General features: G+C 43.2%; 1 protein-coding gene across 1 annotated transcript in view; it reads right to left on the bottom strand.

Moving 5' to 3' along the window:
- Positions 1 to 24,876, bottom strand: part of LOC137310120 (oxysterols receptor LXR-alpha-like) — a 331,404-nt gene that overhangs the window by 185,840 nt on the left and 120,688 nt on the right. The gene's annotated exons all lie outside the window — the stretch shown is intronic.

The following is a 24,876-nucleotide window of genomic DNA, read 5'->3' as shown; positions in this document are numbered from 1 at the left end:
CAGTGAACAGATTACACAGTGTGAATAGGGACTGTCAGTGAACAGATTACACAGTGTGAATAGGGACTGTCAGTGAACAGATTACACAGTGTGAATAGGGACTGTCAGTGAACAGATTACACAGTGTGAATAGGGACTCTCAGTGAACAGATTACACAGTGTGAATAGGGACTGTCAGTGAACAGATTACACAGTGTGAATCGGGACTGTCAGTGAACAGATTACACAGTGTGAATAGGGACAGTCAGTGAACAGATTACACAGTGTGAATAGGGACTGTCAGTGAACAGATTACACACTGTGAATAGGGACTGTCAGTGAACAGATTACACAGTGTGAATAGGGACTGTCAGTGAACAGATTACACAGTGTGAATAGGGACTGTCAGTGAACAGATTACACACTGTGAATAGGGACTGTCAGTGAACAGATTACACAGTGTGAATAGGGACTGTCAGTGAACAGATTACACACTGTGAATAGGGACTGTCAGTGAACAGATTACACAGTGTGAATAGGGACTGTCAGTGAACAGATTACACACTGTGAATAGGGACTGTCAGTGAACAGATTACACAGTGTGAATAGGGACTGTCAGTGAACAGATTACACAGTGTGAATAGGGACTGTCAGTGAACAGATTACACAGTGTGAATAGGGACTGTCAGTGAACAGATTACACAGTGTGAATAGGGACTGTCAGTGAACAGATTACACAGTGTGAATAGGGACTGTCAGTGAACAGATTACACAGTGTGAATAGGGACTGTCAGTGAACAGATTACACAGTGTGAATAGGGACTGTCAGTGAACAGATTACACAGTGTGAATAGGGACTGTCAGTGAACAGATTACACAGTGTGAATAGGGACTGTCAGTGAACAGATTACACACTGTGAATAGGGACTGTCAGTGAACAGATTACACAGTGTGAATAGGGACTGTCAGTGAACAGATTACACACTGTGAATAGGGACTGTCAGTGAACAGATTACACAGTGTGAATAGGGACTGTCAGTGAACAGATTGCACAGTGTGAATAGTGACTGTCAGTGAACAGATTACACAGTGTGAATAGGGACTGTCAGTGAACAGATTACACACTGTGAATAGGGACTGTCAGTGAACAGATTACACAGTGTGAATAGGGACTGTCAGTGAACAGATTACACACTGTGAATAGGGACTGTCAGTGAACAGATTACACAGTGTGAATAGGGACAGTCAGTGAACAGATTACACAGTGTGAATAGGGACTGTCAGTGAACAGATTACACACTGTGAATAGGGACTGTCAGTGAACAGATTACACAGTGTGAATAGGGACTGTCAGCGAACAGATTACACAGTGTGAATAGGGACTGTCAGTGAATAGATTACACACTGTGAATAGGGACAGTCAGTGAACAGATTACACAGTGTGAATAGGGACTGTCAGTGAACAGATTACACAGTGTGAATCGGGACTGTCAGTGAACAGATTACACAGTGTGAATAGGGACTGTCAGTGAACAGATTACACAGTGTGAATAGGGACTGTCAGTGAACAGATTACACACTGTGAATAGGGACTGTCAGTGAACAGATTACACACTGTGAATAGGGACTGTCAGTGAACAGATTACACAGTGTGAATAGGGACTGTCAGTGAACAGATTACACACTGTGAATAGGGACTGTCAGTGAACAGATTACACAGTGTGAATAGGGACTGTCAGTGAACAGATTACACAGTGTGAATAGGGACTGTCAGTGAACAGATTACACACTGTGAATAGGGACAGTCAGTGAACAGATAACACAGTGTGAATAGGGACTGTCAGTGAACAGATTACACAGTGTGAATAGGGACTGTCAGTGAACAGATTACACAGTGTGAATAGGGACTGTCAGTGAACAGATTACACAGTGTGAATAGGGACTGTCAGTGAACAGATTACACACTGTGAATAGGGACAGTCAGTGAACAGATTACACAGTGTGAATAGGGACTGTCAGTGAACAGATAACACAGTGTGAATAGCGACTGTCAGTGAACAGATTACACACTGTGAATAGGGACTGTCAGTGAACAGATTACACAGTGTGAATAGGGACTGTCAGTGAACAGATTACACACTGTGAATAGGGACTGTCAGTGAACAGATTACACAGTGTGAATAGGGACTGTCAGTGAACAGATTACACACTGTGAATAGGGACTGTCAGTGAACAGATTACACAGTGTGAATAGGGACTGTCAGTGAACAGATTACACAGTGTGAATAGGGACTGTCAGTGAACAGATTACACAGTGTGAATAGGGACTGTCAGTGAACAGATTACACAGTGTGAATAGGGACTGTCAGTGAACAGATTACACACTGTGAATAGGGACTGTCAGTGAACAGATTACACAGTGTGAATAGGGACTGTCAGTGAACAGATTACACAGTGTGAATAGGGACTGTCAGTGAACAGATTACACAGTGTGAATAGGGACTGTCAGTGAACAGATTACACAGTGTGAATTGGGACTGTCAGTGAACAGATTACACAGTGTGAATAGGGACTGTCAGTGAACAGATTACACAGTGTGAATAGGGACTGTCAGTGAACAGATTACACACTGTGAATAGGGACTGTCAGTGAACAGATTACACAGTGTGAATAGGGACTGTCAGTGAACAGATTACACAGTGTGAATAGGGACTGTCAGTGAACAGATCACACAGTGTGAACAGGGAATGTCAGTGAACAGATTACACACTGTGAATAGGGACTGTCAGTGAACAGATTACACAGTGTGAATAGGGACTGTCAGTGAACAGATTACACAGTGTGAATAGGGACTGTCAGTGAACAGATTACACAGTGTGAATAGGGACTGTCAGTGAACAGATTACACAGTGTGAATAGGGACTGTCAGTGAACAGATTATGCAGTGTGAATCGGGACTGTCAGTGAACAGATTACACAGTGTGAATGGGGACTGTCAGTGAACAGATTACACAGTGTGAATAGGGACTGTCAGTGAACAGATTACACACTGTGAATAGGGACTGTCAGTGAACAGATTACACACTGTGAATAGGGACTGTCAGTGAACAGATTACACACTGTGAATAGGGACTGTCAGTGAACAGATTACACACTGTGAATAGGGACTGTCAGTGAACAGATTACACAGTGTGAATTGGGACTGTCAGTGAACAGATTACACAGTGTGAATTGGGACTGTCAGTGAACAGATTGCACAGTGTGAATAGGGACTGTCAGTGAACAGATTACACAGTGTGAATAGGGACTGTCAGTGAACAGATTGCACAGTGTGAATAGGGACTGTCAGTGAACAGATTACACAGTGTGAATAGGGACAGTCGGTGAACAGATTACACACTGTGAATAGGGACTGTCAGTGAACAGATTACACAGTGTGAATAGGGACTGTCAGTGAACAGATTACACAGTGTGAATAGGGACTGTCAGTGAACAGATTACACACTGTGAATAGGGACTGTCAGTGAACAGATTACACAGTGTGAATAGGGACTGTCAGTGAACAGATTACACAGTGTGAATAGGGACTGTCAGTGAACAGATTACACAGTGTGAATAGGGAATGTCAGTGAACAGATTACACACTGTGAATAGGGACTGTCAGTGAACAGATTACACAGTGTGAATAGGGACTGTCAGTGAACAGATTACACAGTGTGAATAGGGACTGTCAGTGAACAGATTACACAGTGTGAATAGGGACTGTCAGTGAACAGATTACACACTGTGAATAGGGACTGTCAGTGAACAGATTACACAGTGTGAATAGGGACTGTCAGTGAACAGATTACACACTGTGAATAGGGACTGTCAGTGAACAGATTACACAGTGTGAATAGGGACTGTCAGTGAACAGATTGCACAGTGTGAATAGTGACTGTCAGTGAACAGATTACACAGTGTGAATAGGGACTGTCAGTGAACAGATTACACACTGTGAATAGGGACTGTCAGTGAACAGATTACACAGTGTGAATAGGGACTGTCAGTGAACAGATTACACACTGTGAATAGGGACTGTCAGTGAACAGATTACACAGTGTGAATAGGGACTGTCAGTGAACAGATTACACAGTGTGAATAGGGACTGTCAGTGAACAGATTACACACTGTGAATAGGGACTGTCAGTGAACAGATTACACAGTGTGAATAGGGACTGTCAGCGAACAGATTACACAGTGTGAATAGGGACTGTCAGTGAATAGATTACACACTGTGAATAGGGACAGTCAGTGAACAGATTACACAGTGTGAATAGGGACTGTCAGTGAACAGATTACACAGTGTGAATCGGGACTGTCAGTGAACAGATTACACAGTGTGAATAGGGACTGTCAGTGAACAGATTACACAGTGTGAATAGGGACTGTCAGTGAACAGATTACACACTGTGAATAGGGACTGTCAGTGAACAGATTACACACTGTGAATAGGGACTGTCAGTGAACAGATTACACAGTGTGAATAGGGACTGTCAGTGAACAGATTACACACTGTGAATAGGGACTGTCAGTGAACAGATTACACAGTGTGAATAGGGACTGTCAGTGAACAGATTACACAGTGTGAATAGGGACTGTCAGTGAACAGATTACACACTGTGAATAGGGACAGTCAGTGAACAGATAACACAGTGTGAATAGGGACTGTCAGTGAACAGATTACACAGTGTGAATAGGGACTGTCAGTGAACAGATTACACAGTGTGAATAGGGACTGTCAGTGAACAGATTACACAGTGTGAATAGGGACTGTCAGTGAACAGATTACACACTGTGAATAGGGACAGTCAGTGAACAGATTACACAGTGTGAATAGGGACTGTCAGTGAACAGATAACACAGTGTGAATAGCGACTGTCAGTGAACAGATTACACACTGTGAATAGGGACTGTCAGTGAACAGATTACACAGTGTGAATAGGGACTGTCAGTGAACAGATTACACACTGTGAATAGGGACTGTCAGTGAACAGATTACACAGTGTGAATAGGGACTGTCAGTGAACAGATTACACACTGTGAATAGGGACTGTCAGTGAACAGATTACACAGTGTGAATAGGGACTGTCAGTGAACAGATTACACAGTGTGAATAGGGACTGTCAGTGAACAGATTACACAGTGTGAATAGGGACTGTCAGTGAACAGATTACACAGTGTGAATAGGGACTGTCAGTGAACAGATTACACACTGTGAATAGGGACTGTCAGTGAACAGATTACACAGTGTGAATAGGGACTGTCAGTGAACAGATTACACACTGTGAATAGGGACTGTCAGTGAACAGATTACACAGTGTGAATAGGGACTATCAGTGAACAGATTACACAGTGTGAATTGGGACTGTCAGTGAACAGATTACACAGTGTGAATAGGGACTGTCAGTGAACAGATTACACAGTGTGAATAGGGACTGTCAGTGAACAGATTACACACTGTGAATAGGGACTGTCAGTGAACAGATTACACAGTGTGAATAGGGACTGTCAGTGAACAGATTACACAGTGTGAATAGGGACTGTCAGTGAACAGATCACACAGTGTGAACAGGGAATGTCAGTGAACAGATTACACACTGTGAATAGGGACTGTCAGTGAACAGATTACACAGTGTGAATAGGGACTGTCAGTGAACAGATTACACAGTGTGAATAGGGACTGTCAGTGAACAGATTACACAGTGTGAATAGGGACTGTCAGTGAACAGATTACACAGTGTGAATAGGGACTGTCAGTGAACAGATTATGCAGTGTGAATCGGGACTGTCAGTGAACAGATTACACAGTGTGAATGGGGACTGTCAGTGAACAGATTACACAGTGTGAATAGGGACTGTCAGTGAACAGATTACACACTGTGAATAGGGACTGTCAGTGAACAGATTACACACTGTGAATAGGGACTGTCAGTGAACAGATTACACACTGTGAATAGGGACTGTCAGTGAACAGATTACACACTGTGAATAGGGACTGTCAGTGAACAGATTACACAGTGTGAATTGGGACTGTCAGTGAACAGATTACACAGTGTGAATTGGGACTGTCAGTGAACAGATTGCACAGTGTGAATAGGGACTGTCAGTGAACAGATTACACAGTGTGAATAGGGACTGTCAGTGAACAGATTGCACAGTGTGAATAGGGACTGTCAGTGAACAGATTACACAGTGTGAATAGGGACAGTCGGTGAACAGATTACACACTGTGAATAGGGACTGTCAGTGAACAGATTACACAGTGTGAATAGGGACTGTCAGTGAACAGATTACACAGTGTGAATAGGGACTGTCAGTGAACAGATTACACACTGTGAATAGGGACTGTCAGTGAACAGATTACACAGTGTGAATAGGGACTGTCAGTGAACAGATTACACAGTGTGAATAGGGACTGTCAGTGAACAGATTACACAGTGTGAATAGGGAATGTCAGTGAACAGATTACACAGTGTGAATAGGGACTGTCAGTGAACAGATTACACAGTGTGAATAGGGACTGTCAGTGAACTGATTACACAGTGTGAATAGGGACTGTCAGTGAACAGATTACACAGTGTGAATAGGGACTGTCAGTGAACAGATTACACAGTGTGAATAGGGACTGTCAGTGAACAGATTGCACACTGTGAATAGGGACTGTCAGTGAACAGATTACACAGTGTGAATAGGGACTGTCAGTGAACAGATTACACAGTGTGAATAGGGACTGTCAGTGAACAGATTACACAGTGTGAATAGGGAATGTCAGTGAACAGATTACACAGTGTGAATAGGGACTGTCAGTGAACAGATTACACAGTGTGAATAGGGACTGTCAGTGAACTGATTACACAGTGTGAATAAGGACTGTCAGTGAACAGATTACACACTGTGAATAGGGACTGTCAGTGAACAGATTACACAGTGTGAATAGGGACTGTCAGTGAACAGATTACACAGTGTGAATAGGGACTGTCAGTGAACAGATTACACACTGTGAATAGGGACTGTCAGTGAACAGATTACACAGTGTGAATAGGAACTGTCAGTGAACAGATTACACAGTGTGAATAGGGATTGTCAGTGAACAGATTACACACTGCGAATAGGGACTGTCAGTGAACAGATTACACACTGTGAATAGGGACTGTCAGTGAACAGATTACACAGTGTGAATAGGGACTGTCAGTGAACTGATTACACACTGTGAATAGGGACTGTCAGTGAACAGATTACACAGTGTGAATAGGGACCGTCAGTGAACAGATTACACAGTGTGAATAGGGACTGTCAGTGAACAGATTACACAGTGTGAATAGGGACTGTCAGTGAACAGATTACACAGTGTGAATAGGGACTGTCAGTGAACAGATTACACAGTGTGAATAGGGACTGTCAGTGAACAGATTACACAGTGTGAATAGGGACTGTCAGTGAACAGATTACACAGTGTGAATAGGGACTGTCAGTGAACAGATTACACAGTGTGAATAGGGACTGTCAGTGAAAAGATTACACAGTGTGAATAGGGACTGTCAGTGAACAGATTACACAGTGTGAATAGGGACTGTCAGTGAACAGATTACACAGTGTGAATAGGGACTGTCAGTGAACAGATTACACAGTGTGAATAGGGACTGTCAGTGAACAGATTACACACTGTGAATAGGGACAGTCAGTGAACAGATTACACAGTGTGAATAGGGACTGTCAGTGAACAGATAACACAGTGTGAATAGCGACTGTCAGTGAACAGATTACACACTGTGAATAGGGACTGTCAGTGAACAGATTACACAGTGTGAATAGGGACTGTCAGTGAACAGATTACACACTGTGAATAGGGACTGTCAGTGAACAGATTACACAGTGTGAATAGGGACTGTCAGTGAACAGATTACACACTGTGAATAGGGACTGTCAGTGAACAGATTACACAGTGTGAATAGGGACTGTCAGTGAACAGATTACACAGTGTGAATAGGGACTGTCAGTGAACAGATTACACAGTGTGAATAGGGACTGTCAGTGAACAGATTACACAGTGTGAATAGGGACTGTCAGTGAACAGATTACACACTGTGAATAGGGACTGTCAGTGAACAGATTACACAGTGTGAATAGGGACTGTCAGTGAACAGATTACACAGTGTGAATAGGGACTGTCAGTGAACAGATTACACACTGTGAATAGGGACTGTCAGTGAACAGATTACACAGTGTGAATAGGGACTGTCAGTGAACAGATTACACAGTGTGAATAGGGACTGTCAGTGAACAGATCACACAGTGTGAACAGGGAATGTCAGTGAACAGATTACACACTGTGAATAGGGACTGTCAGTGAACAGATTACACAGTGTGAATCGGGACTGTCAGTGAACAGATTACACAGTGTGAATAGGGACTGTCAGTGAACAGATTACACACTGTGAATTGGGACTGTCAGTGAACAGATTACACAGTGTGAATAGGGACTGTCAGTGAACAGATTATGCAGTGTGAATCGGGACTGTCAGTGAACAGATTACACAGTGTGAATGGGGACTGTCAGTGAACAGATTACACAGTGTGAATAGGGACTGTCAGTGAACAGATTACACAGTGTGAATAGGGAATGTCAGTGAACAGATTACACAGTGTGAATAGGGACTGTCAGTGAACAGATTACACAGTGTGAATAGGGACTGTCAGTGAACAGATTACACAGTGTGAATAGGGACTGTCAGTGAACAGATTATGCAGTGTGAATCGGGACTGTCAGTGAACAGATTACACAGTGTGAATGGGGACTGTCAGTGAACAGATTACACAGTGTGAATAGGGACTGTCAGTGAACAGATTACACACTGTGAATAGGGACTGTCAGTGAACAGATTACACACTGTGAATAGGGACTGTCAGTGAACAGATTACACACTGTGAATAGGGACTGTCAGTGAACAGATTACACACTGTGAATAGGGACTGTCAGTGAACAGATTACACACTGTGAATAGGGACTGTCAGTGAACAGATTACACAGTGTGAATAGGGACTGTCAGTGAACAGATTACACAGTGTGAATAGGGACTGTCAGTGAACAGATCACACAGTGTGAACAGGGAATGTCAGTGAACAGATTACACACTGTGAATAGGGACTGTCAGTGAACAGATTACACAGTGTGAATAGGGACTGTCAGTGAACAGATTACACAGTGTGAATAGGGACTGTCAGTGAACAGATTACACAGTGTGAATAGGGACTGTCAGTGAACAGATTACACAGTGTGAATAGGGACTGTCAGTGAACAGATTATGCAGTGTGAATCGGGACTGTCAGTGAACAGATTACACAGTGTGAATGGGGACTGTCAGTGAACAGATTACACAGTGTGAATAGGGACTGTCAGTGAACAGATTACACACTGTGAATAGGGACTGTCAGTGAACAGATTACACACTGTGAATAGGGACTGTCAGTGAACAGATTACACACTGTGAATAGGGACTGTCAGTGAACAGATTACACACTGTGAATAGGGACTGTCAGTGAACAGATTACACACTGTGAATTGGGACTGTCAGTGAACAGATTACACAGTGTGAATTGGGACTGTCAGTGAACAGATTGCACAGTGTGAATAGGGACTGTCAGTGAACAGATTACACAGTGTGAATAGGGACTGTCAGTGAACAGATTGCACAGTGTGAATAGGGACTGTCAGTGAACAGATTACACAGTGTGAATAGGGACAGTCGGTGAACAGATTACACACTGTGAATAGGGACTGTCAGTGAACAGATTACACAGTGTGAATAGGGACTGTCAGTGAACAGATTACACAGTGTGAATAGGGACTGTCAGTGAACAGATTACACACTGTGAATAGGGACTGTCAGTGAACAGATTACACAGTGTGAATAGGGACTGTCAGTGAACAGATTACACAGTGTGAATAGGGACTGTCAGTGAACAGATTACACAGTGTGAATAGGGAATGTCAGTGAACAGATTACACAGTGTGAATAGGGACTGTCAGTGAACAGATTACACAGTGTGAATAGGGACTGTCAGTGAACTGATTACACAGTGTGAATTGGGACTGTCAGTGAACAGATTACACAGTGTGAATAGGGACTGTCAGTGAACAGATTACACAGTGTGAATAGGGACTGTCAGTGAACAGATTGCACACTGTGAATAGGGACTGTCAGTGAACAGATTACACAGTGTGAATAGGGACTGTCAGTGAACAGATTACACAGTGTGAATAGGGACTGTCAGTGAACAGATTACACAGTGTGAATAGGGAATGTCAGTGAACAGATTACACAGTGTGAATAGGGACTGTCAGTGAACAGATTACACAGTGTGAATAGGGACTGTCAGTGAACTGATTACACAGTGTGAATAAGGACTGTCAGTGAACAGATTACACACTGTGAATAGGGACTGTCAGTGAACAGATTACACAGTGTGAATAGGGACTGTCAGTGAACAGATTACACAGTGTGAATAGGGACTGTCAGTGAACAGATTACACACTGTGAATAGGGACTGTCAGTGAACAGATTACACAGTGTGAATAGGAACTGTCAGTGAACAGATTACACAGTGTGAATAGGGATTGTCAGTGAACAGATTACACACTGTGAATAGGGACTGTCAGTGAACAGATTACACACTGTGAATAGGGACTGTCAGTGAACAGATTACACAGTGTGAATAGGGACTGTCAGTGAACTGATTACACACTGTGAATAGGGACTGTCAGTGAACAGATTACACAGTGTGAATAGGGACCGTCAGTGAACAGATTACACAGTGTGAATAGGGACTGTCAGTGAACAGATTACACAGTGTGAATAGGGACTGTCAGTGAACAGATTACACAGTGTGAATAGGGACTGTCAGTGAACAGATTACACAGTGTGAATAGGGACTGTCAGTGAACAGATTACACAGTGTGAATAGGGACTGTCAGTGAACAGATTACACACTGTGAATAGGGACTGTCAGTGAACAGATTACACAGTGTGAATAGGGACTGTCAGTGAAAAGATTACACAGTGTGAATAGGGACTGTCAGTGAACAGATTACACACTGTGAATAGGGACTGTCAGTGAACAGATTACACACTGTGAATAGGGACTGTCAGTGAACAGATTACACAGTGTGAATAGGGACTGTCAGTGAACAGATTACACAGTGTGAATGGGGACTGTCAGTGAACAGATTACACAGTGTGAATAGGGACTGTCAGTGAACAGATTACACAGTGTGAATAGGGACTGTCAGTGAACAGATTACACAGTGTGAATAGGGACTGTCAGTGAACAGATCACACAGTGTGAATAGGGACTGTCAGTGAACAGATTACACAGTGTGAATAGGGACTGTCAGTGAACAGATTACACAGTGTGAATAGGGACTGTCAGTGAACAGATTACACAGTGTGAATAGGGACTGTCAGTGAACAGATTACACACTGTGAATAGGGACTGTCAGTGAACAGATTACACAGTGTGAATAGGGACTGTCAGTGAACAGATTACACACTGTGAATAGGGACTGTCAGTGAACAGATTACACAGTGTGAATAGGGACTGTCAGTGAACAGATTACACAGTGTGAATAGGGACTGTCAGTGAACAGATTACACAGTGTGAATAGGGACTGTCAGTGAACAGATTACACAGTGTGAATAGGGACTGTCAGTGAACAGATTACACAGTGTGAATCGGGACTGTCAGTGAACAGATTACACAGTGTGAATAGGGACTGTCAGTGAACAGATTACACAGTGTGAATAGGGACTGTCAGTGAACAGATTACACAGTGTGAATAGGGACTGTCAGTGAACAGATTACACACTGTGAATAGGGACAGTCAGTGAACAGATTACACAGTGTGAATAGGGACTGTCAGTGAACAGATAACACAGTGTGAATAGCGACTGTCAGTGAACAGATTACACACTGTGAATAGGGACTGTCAGTGAACAGATTACACAGTGTGAATAGGGACTGTCAGTGAACAGATTACACACTGTGAATAGGGACTGTCAGTGAACAGATTACACAGTGTGAATAGGGACTGTCAGTGAACAGATTACACACTGTGAATAGGGACTGTCAGTGAACAGATCACACAGTGTGAATAGGGACTGTCAGTGAACAGATTACACAGTGTGAATAGGGACTGTCAGTGAACAGATTACACAGTGTGAATAGGGACTGTCAGTGAACAGATTACACAGTGTGAATAGGGACTGTCAGTGAACAGATTACACACTGTGAATAGCGACTGTCAGTGAACAGATTACACACTGTGAATAGGGACTGTCAGTGAACAGATTACACAGTGTGAATAGGGACTGTCAGTGAACAGATTACACACTGTGAATAGGGACTGTCAGTGAACAGATTACACAGTGTGAATAGGGACTGTCAGTGAACAGATTACACACTGTGAATAGGGACTGTCAGTGAACAGATTACACAGTGTGAATAGGGACTGTCAGTGAACAGATTACACAGTGTGAATAGGGACTGTCAGTGAACAGATTACACAGTGTGAATAGGGACTGTCAGTGAACAGATTACACAGTGTGAATAGGGACTGTCAGTGAACAGATTACACAGTGTGAATAGGGACTGTCAGTGAACAGATTACACAGTGTGAATAGGGACTGTCAGTGAACAGATTACACAGTGTGAATAGGGACTGTCAGTGAACAGATTACACACTGTGAATAGGGACGGTCAGTGAACAGATTACACAGTGTGAATTGGGACTGTCAGTGAACAGATTACACAGTGTGAATAGGGACTGTCAGTGAACAGATTACACAGTGTGAATAGGGACTGTCAGTGAACAGATTACACACTGTGAATAGGGACTGTCAGTGAACAGATTACACAGTGTGAATAGGGACTGTCAGTGAACAGATTACACAGTGTGAATAGGGACTGTCAGTGAACAGATCACACAGTGTGAACAGGGAATGTCAGTGAACAGATTACACACTGTGAATAGGGACTGTCAGTGAACAGATTACACAGTGTGAATAGGGACTGTCAGTGAACAGATTACACAGTGTGAATAGGGACTGTCAGTGAACAGATTACACAGTGTGAATAGGGACTGTCAGTGAACAGATTACACAGTGTGAATAGGGACTGTCAGTGAACAGATTATGCAGTGTGAATCGGGACTGTCAGTGAACAGATTACACAGTGTGAATGGGGACTGTCAGTGAACAGATTACACAGTGTGAATAGGGACTGTCAGTGAACAGATTACACACTGTGAATAGGGACTGTCAGTGAACAGATTACACACTGTGAATAGGGACTGTCAGTGAACAGATTACACACTGTGAATAGGGACTGTCAGTGAACAGATTACACAGTGTGAATTGGGACTGTCAGTGAACAGATTACACAGTGTGAATTGGGACTGTCAGTGAACAGATTACACAGTGTGAATAGGGACTGTCAGTGAACAGATTACACAGTGTGAATAGGGACTGTCAGTGAACAGATTGCACAGTGTGAATAGGGACTGTCAGTGAACAGATTACACAGTGTGAATAGGGACAGTCGGTGAACAGATTACACACTGTGAATAGGGACTGTCAGTGAACAGATTACACAGTGTGAATAGGGACTGTCAGTGAACAGATTACACAGTGTGAATAGGGACTGTCAGTGAACAGATTACACACTGTGAATAGGGACTGTCAGTGAACAGATTACACAGTGTGAATAGGGACTGTCAGTGAACAGATTACACAGTGTGAATAGGGACTGTCAGTGAACAGATTACACAGTGTGAATAGGGACTGTCAGTGAACAGATTACACAGTGTGAATAGGGAATGTCAGTGAACAGATTACACAGTGTGAATAGGGACTGTCAGTGAACAGATTACACAGTGTGAATAGGGACTGTCAGTGAACTGATGACACAGTGTGAATAAGGACTGTCAGTGAACAGATTACACACTGTGAATAGGGACTGTCAGTGAACAGATTACACAGTGTGAATAGGGACTGTCAGTGAACAGATTACACAGTGTGAATAGGGACTGTCAGTGAACAGATTACACACTGTGAATAGGGACTGTCAGTGAACAGATTACACAGTGTGAATAGGAACTGTCAGTGAACAGATTACACAGTGTGAATAGGGATTGTCAGTGAACAGATTACACACTGTGAATAGGGACTGTCAGTGAACAGATTACACACTGTGAATAGGGACTGTCAGTGAACAGATTACACAGTGTGAATAGGGACTGTCAGTGAACTGATTACACACTGTGAATAGGGACTGTCAGTGAACAGATTACACAGTGTGAATAGGGACCGTCAGTGAACAGATTACACAGTGTGAATAGGGACTGTCAGTGAACAGATTACACAGTGTGAATAGGGACTGTCAGTGAACAGATTACACAGTGTGAATAGGGACTGTCAGTGAACAGATTACACAGTGTGAATAGGGACTGTCAGTGAACAGATTACACAGTGTGAATAGGGACTGTCAGTGAACAGATTACACAGTGTGAATAGGGACTGTCAGTGAACAGATTACACAGTGTGAATAGGGACTGTCAGTGAAAAGATTACACAGTGTGAATAGGGACTGTCAGTGAACAGATTACACACTGTGAATAGGGACTGTCAGTGAACAGATTACACACTGTGAATAGGGACTGTCAGTGAACAGATTACACAGTGTGAATAGGGACTGTCAGTGAACAGATTACACAGTGTGAATGGGGACTGTCAGTGAACAGATTACACAGTGTGAATAGGGACTGTCAGTGAACAGATTACACAGTGTGAATAGGGACTGTCAGTGAACAGATTACACAGTGTGAATAGGGACTGTCAGTGAACAGATCACACAGTGTGAATAGGGACTGTCAGTGAACAGATTACACAGTGTGAATAGGGACTGTCAGTGAACAGATTACACAGTGTGAATAGGGACTGTCAGTGAACAGATTACACAGTGTGAATAGGGACTGTCAGTGAACAGATTACACACTGTGAATAGGGACTGTCAGTGAACAGATTACACAGTGTGAATAGGGACTGTCAGTGAACAGATTACACAGTGTGAATAGGGACTGTCAGTGAACAGATTACACAGTGTGAATAGGGACTGTCAGTGAACAGATTACACAGTGTGAATAGGGACTGTCAGTGAACAGATTACACAGTGTGAATAGGGACTGTCAGTGAACAGATTACACAGTGTGAATAGGGACTGTCAGTGAACAGATTACACAGTGTGAATCGGGACTGTCAGTGAACAGATTACACAGTGTGAATAGGGACTGTCAGTGAACAGATTACACACTGTGAATAGGGACTGTCAGTGAACAGATTACACAGTGTTAATAGGGACTGTCAGTGAACAGATTACACAGTGTGAATAGGGACTGTCAGTGAACAGATTACACACTGTGAATAGGGATTGTCAGTGAACAGATTACACAGTGTGAATAGGGACTGTCAGTGAACAGATTACACAGTGTGAATAGGGACTGTCAATGAACAGATTACACACTGTGAATAGGGATTGTCAGTGAACAGATTACACAGTGTGAATAGGGACTGTCAGTGAACAGATTACACAGTGTGAATAGGGACTGTCAGTGAACAGATTACACACTGTGAATAGGGATTGTCAGTGAACAGATTACACAGTGTGAATAGGGACTGTCAGTGAACAGATTACACACTGTGAATAGGGACTGTCAGTGAACAGATTACACACTGTGAATAGGGACTGTCAGTGAACAGATTACACAGTGTGAATAGGGACTGTCAGTGAACAGATTACACAGTGTGAATAGGGACTGTCAGTGAACAGATTACACACTGTGAATAGGGACTGTCAGTGAACAGATTACACAGTGTGAATAGGGACTGTCAGTGAACAGATTACACACTGTGAATAGGGACTGTCAGTGAACAGATTACACAGTGTGAATAGGGACTGTCAGTGAACAGATTACACACTGTGAATAGGGACTGTCAGTGAACAGATTACACAGTGTGAATAGGGACTGTCAGTGAACAGATTACACACTGTGAATAGGGACTGTCAGTGAACAGATTACACACTGTGAATAGGGACTGTCAGTGAACAGATTACACAGTGTGAATAGGGACTGTCAGTGAACAGATTCCACACTGTGAATAGGGACTGTCAGTGAACAGATTACACACTGTGAATAGGGACTGTCAGTGAACAGATTACACAGTGTGAATAGGGACTGTCAGTGAACAGATTACACACTGTGAATAGGGACTGTCAGTGAACAGATTACACACTGTGAATAGGGACTGTCAGTGAACAGATTACACAGTGTGAATAGGGACTGTCAGTGAACAGATTACACAGTGTGAATAGGGACTGTCAGTGAACAGATTACACACTGTGAATAGGGACTGTCAGTGAACAGATTACACAGTGTGAATAGGGACTGTCAGTGAACAGATTACACACTGTGAATAGGGACTGTCAGTGAACAGATTACACAGTGTGAATAGGGACTGTCAGTGAACAGATTACACACTGTGAATAGGGACTGTCAGTGAACAGATTACACAGTGTGAATAGGGACTGTCAGTGAACAGATTACACACTGTGAATAGGGACTGTCAGTGAACAGATTACACACTGTGAATAGGGACTGTCAGTGAACAGATTACACAGTGTGAATAGGGACTGTCAGTGAACAGATTCCACACTGTGAATAGGGACTGTCAGTGAACAGATTACACACTGTGAATAGGGACTGTCAGTGAACAGATTACACAGTGTGAATAGGGACTGTCAGTGAACAGATTACACAGTGTGAATAGGGACTGTCAGTGAACAGATTACACACTGTGAATAGGGACTGTCAGTGAACAGATTACACACTGTGAATAGGGACTGTCAGTGAACAGATTACACAGTGTGAATAGGGACGTTCAGTGAACAGATTACACACTGTGAATAGGGACTGTCAGTGAACAGATTACACAGTGTGAATAGGGACTGTCAGTGAACAGATTACACAGTGTGAATAGGGACTGTCAGTGAACAGATGACACAGTGTGAATAGGGACTGTCAGTGAACAGATTACACAGTGTGAATAGGGACTGTCAGTGAACAGATTACACAGTGTGAATAGGGACTGTCAGTGAACAGATTACACAGTGTGAATAGGGACTGTCAGTGAACAGATTACACACTGTGAATAGGGACTGTCAGTGAACAGATTACACACTGTGAATAGGGACTGTCAGTGAACAGATTACACAGTGTGAATAGGGACTGTCAGTGAACAGATTACACAGTGTGAATAGGGACTGTCAGTGAACAGATTGCACAGTGTGAATAGGGACTGTCAGTGAACAGATTATACAGTGTGAATGGGGACTGTCAGTGAACAGATTACACAGTGTGAATAGGGACTGTCAGTGAACAGATTACACACTGTGAATAGGGACTGTCAGTGAACAGATTACACACTGTGAATAGGGACTGTCAGTGAACAGATTACACACTGTGAATAGGGACTGTCAGTGAACAGATTACACAGTGTGAATAGGGACTGTCAGTGAACAGATTACACAGTGTGAATAGGGACTGTCAGTGAACAGATTACACACTGTGAATAGGGACTGTCAGTGAACAGATTACACAGTGTGAATAGGGACTGTCAGTGAACAGATTACACAGTGTGAATAGGGACTGTCAGTGAACAGATTACACAGTGTGAATAGGGACTGTCAGTGAACAGATTACACAGTGTGAATAGGGACTGTCAGTGAACAGATTACACACTGTGAATAGGGACTGTCAGTGAACAGATTACACAGTGTGAATAGGGACTGTCAGTGAACAGATTACACAGTGTGAATAGGGACTGTCAGTGAACAGATTACACAGTGTGAATAGGGACTGTCAGTGAACAGATTACACAGTGTGAATAGGGACTGTCAGTGAACAGATTACACAGTGTGAATAGGGACTGTCAGTGAACAGATTACACACTGTGAATAGGGACTGTCAGTGAACAGATTGCACAGTGTGAATAGGGACTGTCAGTGAACAGATTGCACAGTGTGAATAGGGACTGTCAGTGAACAGATTACACACTGTGAATAGGGTCTGTCAGTGAACAGATTACACAGTGTGAATAGGGACTGTCAGTGAACAGATTACACACTGTGAATAGGGACTGTCAGTGAACAGATTACACACTGTGAATAGGGACTGTCAGTGAACAGATTACACAGTGTGAATAGGGACTGTCAGTGAACAGATTACACAGTGTGAATAGGGACTGTCAGTGAACAGATTACACAGTGTGAATAGGGACTGTCAGTGAACAGATTACACAGTGTGAATAGGGACTGTCAGTGAACAGATTACACACTGTGAATAGGGACTGTCAGTGAACAGATTACACAGTGTGAATAGGGACTGTCAGTGAACAGATTACACACTGTGAATAGGGACTGTCAGTGAACAGATTACACAGTGTGAATAGGGACTGTCAGTGAACAGATTACACACTGTGAATAGGGACTGTCAGTGAACAGATTACACACTGTGAATAGGGACTGTCAGTGAACAGATTACACACTGTGAATAGGGACTGTCAGTGAACAGATTACACACTGTGAATAGGGACTGTCAGTGAACAGATTACACACTGTGAATAGGGACTGTCAGTGAACAGATTACACAGTGTGAATAGGGACTGTCAGTGAACAGATTACACAGTGTGAATAGGGACTGTCAGTGAACAGATTACACACTGTGAATAGGGACCGTCAGTGAACAGATTATACACTGTGAATAGGGACTGTCAGTGAACAGATTACACAGTGTGAATAGGGACTGTCAGTGAACAGATTACACAGTGTGAATAGGGACTGTCAGTGAACAGATTACACAGTGTGAATAGGGACTGTCAGTGAACGGATTACACAGTGTGAATAGGGACTGTCAGTGAACAGATTACACAGTGTGAATAGGGACTGTCAGTGAACAGATTACACAGTGTGAATAGGGACTGTCAGTGAACAGATTACACAGTGTGAATAGGGACTGTCAGTGAACAGATTACACACTGTGAATAGGGACTGTCAGTGAACAGATTACACAGTGTGAATAGGGACTGTCAGTGAACAGATTACACAATGTGAATAGGGACAGTCAGTGAACAGATTACACACTGTGAATAGGGACTGTCAGTGAACAGATTACACACTGTGAATAGGGACTGTCAGTGAACAGATTACACAGTGTGAATAGGGACTGTCAGTGAACTGATTACACAGTGTGAATAGGGACTGTCAGTGAACAGATTACACAGTGTGAATAGGGACTGTCAGTGTACAGATTACACAGTGTGAATAGGGACTGTCAGTGAACAGATTACACACTGTGAATAGGGACTGTCAGTGAACAGATTACACAGTGTGAATAGGGACTGTCAGTGAACAGATTACACAGTGTGAATAGGGACTGTCAGTGAACAGATTACACACTGTGAATAGGGACCGTCAGTGAACAGATTACACAGTGTGAATAGGGACTGTCAGTGAACAGATTACACAGTGTGAATAGGGACTGTCAGTGAACAGATTACACAGTGTGAATAGGGACTGTCAGTGAACAGATTACACAGTGTGAATAGGGACTGTCAGTGAACAGATTACACAGTGTGAATAGGGACTGTCAGTGAACAGATTACACAGTGTGAATAGGGACTGTCAGTGAACAGATTACACAGTGTGAATAGGGACTGTCAGTGAACAGATTACACAGTGTGAATAGGGACTGTCAGTGAACAGATTACACACTGTGAATAGGGATTGTCAGTGAACAGATTACACAGTGTGAATAGGGACTGTCAGTGAACAGATTACACAGTGTGAATAGGGACTGTCAGTGAACAGATTACACAGTGTGAATAGGGACTGTCAGTGAACAGATTACAAAGTGTGAATAGGGACTGTCAGTGAACAGATTACACACTGTGAATAGGGACTGTCAGTGAACAGATTACACAGTGTGAATAGGGACTGTCAGTGAACAGATTACACAGTGTGAATAGGGACTGTCAGTGAACAGATTACACAGTGTGAATAGGGAATGTCAGTGAACAGATTACACAGTGTGAATAGGGACTGTCAGTGAACAGATTACACAGTGTGAATAGGGACTGTCAGTGAACAGATTACACAGTTTGAATTGGGACTGTCAGTGAACAGATTACACAGTGTGAATAGGGACTGTCAGTGAACAGATTACACAGTGTGAATAGGGACTGTCAGTGAACAGATTACACAGTGTGAATAGGGACTGTCAGTGAACAGATTACACAGTGTGAATAGGGACTGTCAGTGAACAGATTGCACAGTGTGAATAGGGACTGTCAGTGAACAGATTACACAGTGTGAATAGGGACTGTCAGTGAACAGATCACACAGTGTGAATAGGGACTGTCAGTGAACAGATTACACAGTGTGAATAGGGACTGTCAGTGAACAGATTACACAGTGTGAATAGGGACTGTCAGTGAACAGATTACACACTGTCAATAGGGACTGTCAGTGAACAGATTACACAGTGTGAATAGGGACTGTCAGTGAACAGATTACACACTGTGAATAGGGACTGTCAGTGAACAGATTACACAGTGTGAATAGGGACTGTCAGTGAACAGATTACACACTGTGAATAGGGGCTGTCTGTGAACAGATTGCACAGTGTGAATAGGGACTGTCAGTGAACAGATTACACACGGTGAATAGGGACTGTCAGTGAACAGATTACACAGTGTGAATAGGGACTGTCAGTGAACAGATTACACAGTGTGAATAGGGACTGTCAGTGAACAGATTACACACTGTGAATAGGGGCTGTCTGTGAACAGATTGCACAGTGTGAATAGGGACTGTCAGTGAACAGATTACACAGTGTGAATAGGGACTGTCAGTGAACAGATTACACAGTGTGAATAGGGACTGTCAGTGAACAGATTACACACGGTGAATAGGGATCTTCAGTGAACAGATTACACAGTGTGAATAGGGACTGTCAGTGAACAGATTACACAGTGTGAATAGGGACTGTCAGTGAACAGATTACACAGTGTGAATAGGGACTGTCAGTGAACAGATTACACAGTGTGAACAGGGACTGTCAGTGAACAGATTACACAGTGTGAATAGGGACTGTCAGTGAACAGATTACACACTGTGAATAGGGACTGTCAGTGAACAGATTACACACTGTGAATAGGGACTGTCAGTGAACAGATTACACAGTGTGAATAGGGACTGTCAGTGAACAGATGACACAGTGTGAATAGGGACTGTCAGTGAACAGATTACACAGTGTGAATAGGGACTGTCAGTGAACAGATTACACAGTGTGAATAGGGACTGTCAGTGAACAGATTACACGGTGTGAATAGGGACTGTCAGTGAACAGATTACACACTGTGAATAGGGACTGTCAGTGAACAGATTACACACTGTGAATAGGGACTGTCAGTGAACAGATTACACAGTGTGAATAGGGACTGTCAGTGAACAGATTACACACTGTGAATAGGGACTGTCAGTGAACAGATTACACACGGTGAATAGGGACTGTCAGTGAACAGATTACACAGTGTGAATAGGGACTGTCAGTGAACAGATTACACAGTGTGAATAGGGACTGTCAGTGAACAGATTACACAGTGTGAATAGGGACTGTCAGTGAACAGATTACACAGTGTGAACAGGGACTGTCAGTGAACAGATTACACAGTGTGAATAGGGACTGTCAGTGAACAGATTACACAGTGTGAATAGGGACTGTCAGTGAACAGATGACACAGTGTGAATAGGGACTGTCAGTGAACAGATTACACAGTGTGAATAGGGACTGTCAGTGAACAGATTACACGGTGTGAATAGGGACTGTCAGTGAACAGATTACACACTGTGAATAGGGACTGTCAGTGAACAGATTACACACTGTGAATAGGGACTGTCAGTGAACAGATTACACAGTGTGAATAGGGACTGTCAGTGAACAGATTACACACTGTGAATAGGGACTGTCAGTGAACAGATTACACACTGTGAATAGGCACTGTCAGTGAACAGATTACACAGTGTGAATAGGGACTGTCAGTGAACAGATTACACAGTGTGAATAGGGACTGTCAGCGAACAGATTACACAGTGTGAATAGGGACTGTCAGTGAACAGATTACACACTGTGAATAGGGACTGTCAGTGAACAGATTACACAGTGTGAATAGGGACTGTCAGTGAACAGATTACACACTGTGAATAGGGACTGTCAGTGAACAGATTACACAGTGTGAATAGGGACTGTCAGTGAACAGATTACACAGTGTGAATAGGGACTGTCAGTGAACAGATTACACAGTGTGAATAGGGACTGTCAGTGAACAGATTACACACTGTGAATAGGGACTGTCAGTGAACAGATTACACACTGTGAATAGGGACTGTCAGTGAACAGATTACACACTGTGAATAGGAGGGACTTTCACGGGAGATCTGATCATCATTTTCTGACCACACAGATACAATCCGTGTGAAACTTTTCTGAACATGAAGCTGAGCTTTGTCACTCCTACCTGAACAATTGTGAGCTCTGTCACTCCTATCTGAACAATTGTAAGCTGTGTCACTCCTATCTGAACAATTGTGAGCTCTGTCACTCCTGTCTGAGCAACTGTGAGCTGTGTCACTCCTTCCTGAACAATTGTGAGCTCTGTCACTCCTACCTGAACAATTGTGAGCTCTGTCACTCCTACCTGAACAATTGCGAGCTCTGTCACTCGTCTCTGAACAATTGTGAACTCTGTTACTCCTACCTGAACAATTGTGAGCACTGTCACTCCTACCTGAACAGTTGTGAGCTCCGTTATTCCTACCTGAACAGTTGTGAGCTCCGTTATTCCTACCTGAACAGTTGTGAGATTCGTTACTCCTACCTGAACAGTTGTGAGCTCTGACACTCCGACCTGAACAATAGTGAGCTCTTTTCCTCCTACCTGTAGAATTGTGAGCTCTGTCACTCCTACCTGAACAATTGTGAGCCCTGTCACTCCTTCCTGAACAATTGTGAGCTCTGTTACTCCTACCTGAACAATTGTGAGCTCTCTTACTCCTACCTGAACAATAGTGAGTTCTGTTCCTCCTACCTGTAGAATTGTGAGCCCTGTCACTCCTTCCTGAACAGTTGTGAGCTCTGTTACTCCTACCTGAACAATTGTGAGCCCTGTCACTCCTACCTGAACAATTTTGAGCTCTGTTACTCCTACCTGAACAATTGTGAGCTCTCTTACTCCTACCTGAACAATTGTGAGCTCTGTTACTCCTACCTGAAGAATTGTGAGCTCTGTCACTCCTACCTGAACAATTGTGAACTCTGTCACTCCTATCTGAACAATTGTGAGCTCTGTCGCTCCTCTCTGAACAATTGTGAGCTCTGTCACTCCTTCCTGAACAATTGTGAGCTCTGTCACTCCTACCTGAACAGTTGTGAGCTCTGTCACTCCTACCTGAACAATTGTGAGCTCTGTTACTCCTACCTGAAGAATTGTGAGCTCTGTCGCTCCTACCTGAACAATTGTGAGCTCTGTCACTCCTACCTGAAAAATTTTGACCTCTGTCAATCCTTCTTGAACAGTTGTGAGCTCTGTTACTCCTACCTGAAGAATTGTGAGCTCTGTCGCTCCTACCTGAACAATTGTGAGCTCTGTCACTCCTACCTGAAAAATTTTGACCTCTGTCACTCCTTCTTGAACAGTTGTGAGCTCTGTCACTCCTACCTGAAGAATTGTGAGCTCTGTCGCTCCTACCTGAACAATTGTGAGCTCTGTTACTCCTACCTGAACAATTGTGAGCTCTGTTACTCCTACCTGAACAATTGTGAGCTCTGTTACTCCTACCTGAACAATTGTGAGCTCTGTCACTCCCAGCTGAACAATTGTGAGCTCTGTCACTCCCAGCTGAACAATTGTGAGCTCTGTCACTCCCAGCTGAACAATTGTGAGCTCTGTCAGATCGTTACTGACCTCGGCCACTGGATGGCAGCCGAGTCCTGCAGCTCAGTGCCTGTCAGTCTGCCCGTCTGCCCGTCTGCTGCAGGTAAATCAGTCTCTCCGCAGGGTCCTCAGTTCCCTCTCTTGGTGTTGGTTTATATCAACTGCTAAATCAACACGGATTTATGAAGGGGAAATCGTGTTTGACAAATCTATCAGAGTTTTTTGAGGGTGTAACGAGCAGGGTAGATAAAGGGGAACCAGTGGATGTCGTATATTTGGATTTTCAAAATGCTTTTGATAAGGAGCCACGTAAAAAGATGTTACACAAGATAAGGGCTCATGGGGTTGGGGTTAATATATCAGCATGGATAGAGGATTGGTTAACAGACAGAAAACAGAGTAGGGATAAACGGGTCATTTTCGGGTTGGCAGGCTGTAACTAGTGGAGTGCCACAAGGATCAGTGCTTGGGCCTCAGCTATTTACAATCTATATTAATGACTTAGATGAAGGGATCGAGTGTAATGTATCCAAGTTTGCTGATGATACAAAGCTAGGTGGGAAAGTAAGCTGTGAGGAGGACACAAAGAGTCTGCAAAGGGATAGAGTCAGGTTAAGTGAGTGGGCAAGAAGGTGGCAGATGGAGTATAATGTGGGGAAATGTGAGGTTATTCACTTTGGTAGGAAGAATAGAAAAACAGAATATTTTTTAAATGGTGAGAAACTATTAAATGTTGGTATTCAGAGAGATCTGGGTG

Source organism: Heptranchias perlo, unplaced genomic scaffold (genome assembly GCF_035084215.1).
Source record: "Heptranchias perlo isolate sHepPer1 unplaced genomic scaffold, sHepPer1.hap1 HAP1_SCAFFOLD_221, whole genome shotgun sequence".
Classification (NCBI taxonomy): Eukaryota; Metazoa; Chordata; class Chondrichthyes; order Hexanchiformes; family Hexanchidae; genus Heptranchias; species Heptranchias perlo.
This window is presented reverse-complemented; position numbering and strand designations above follow the sequence as displayed.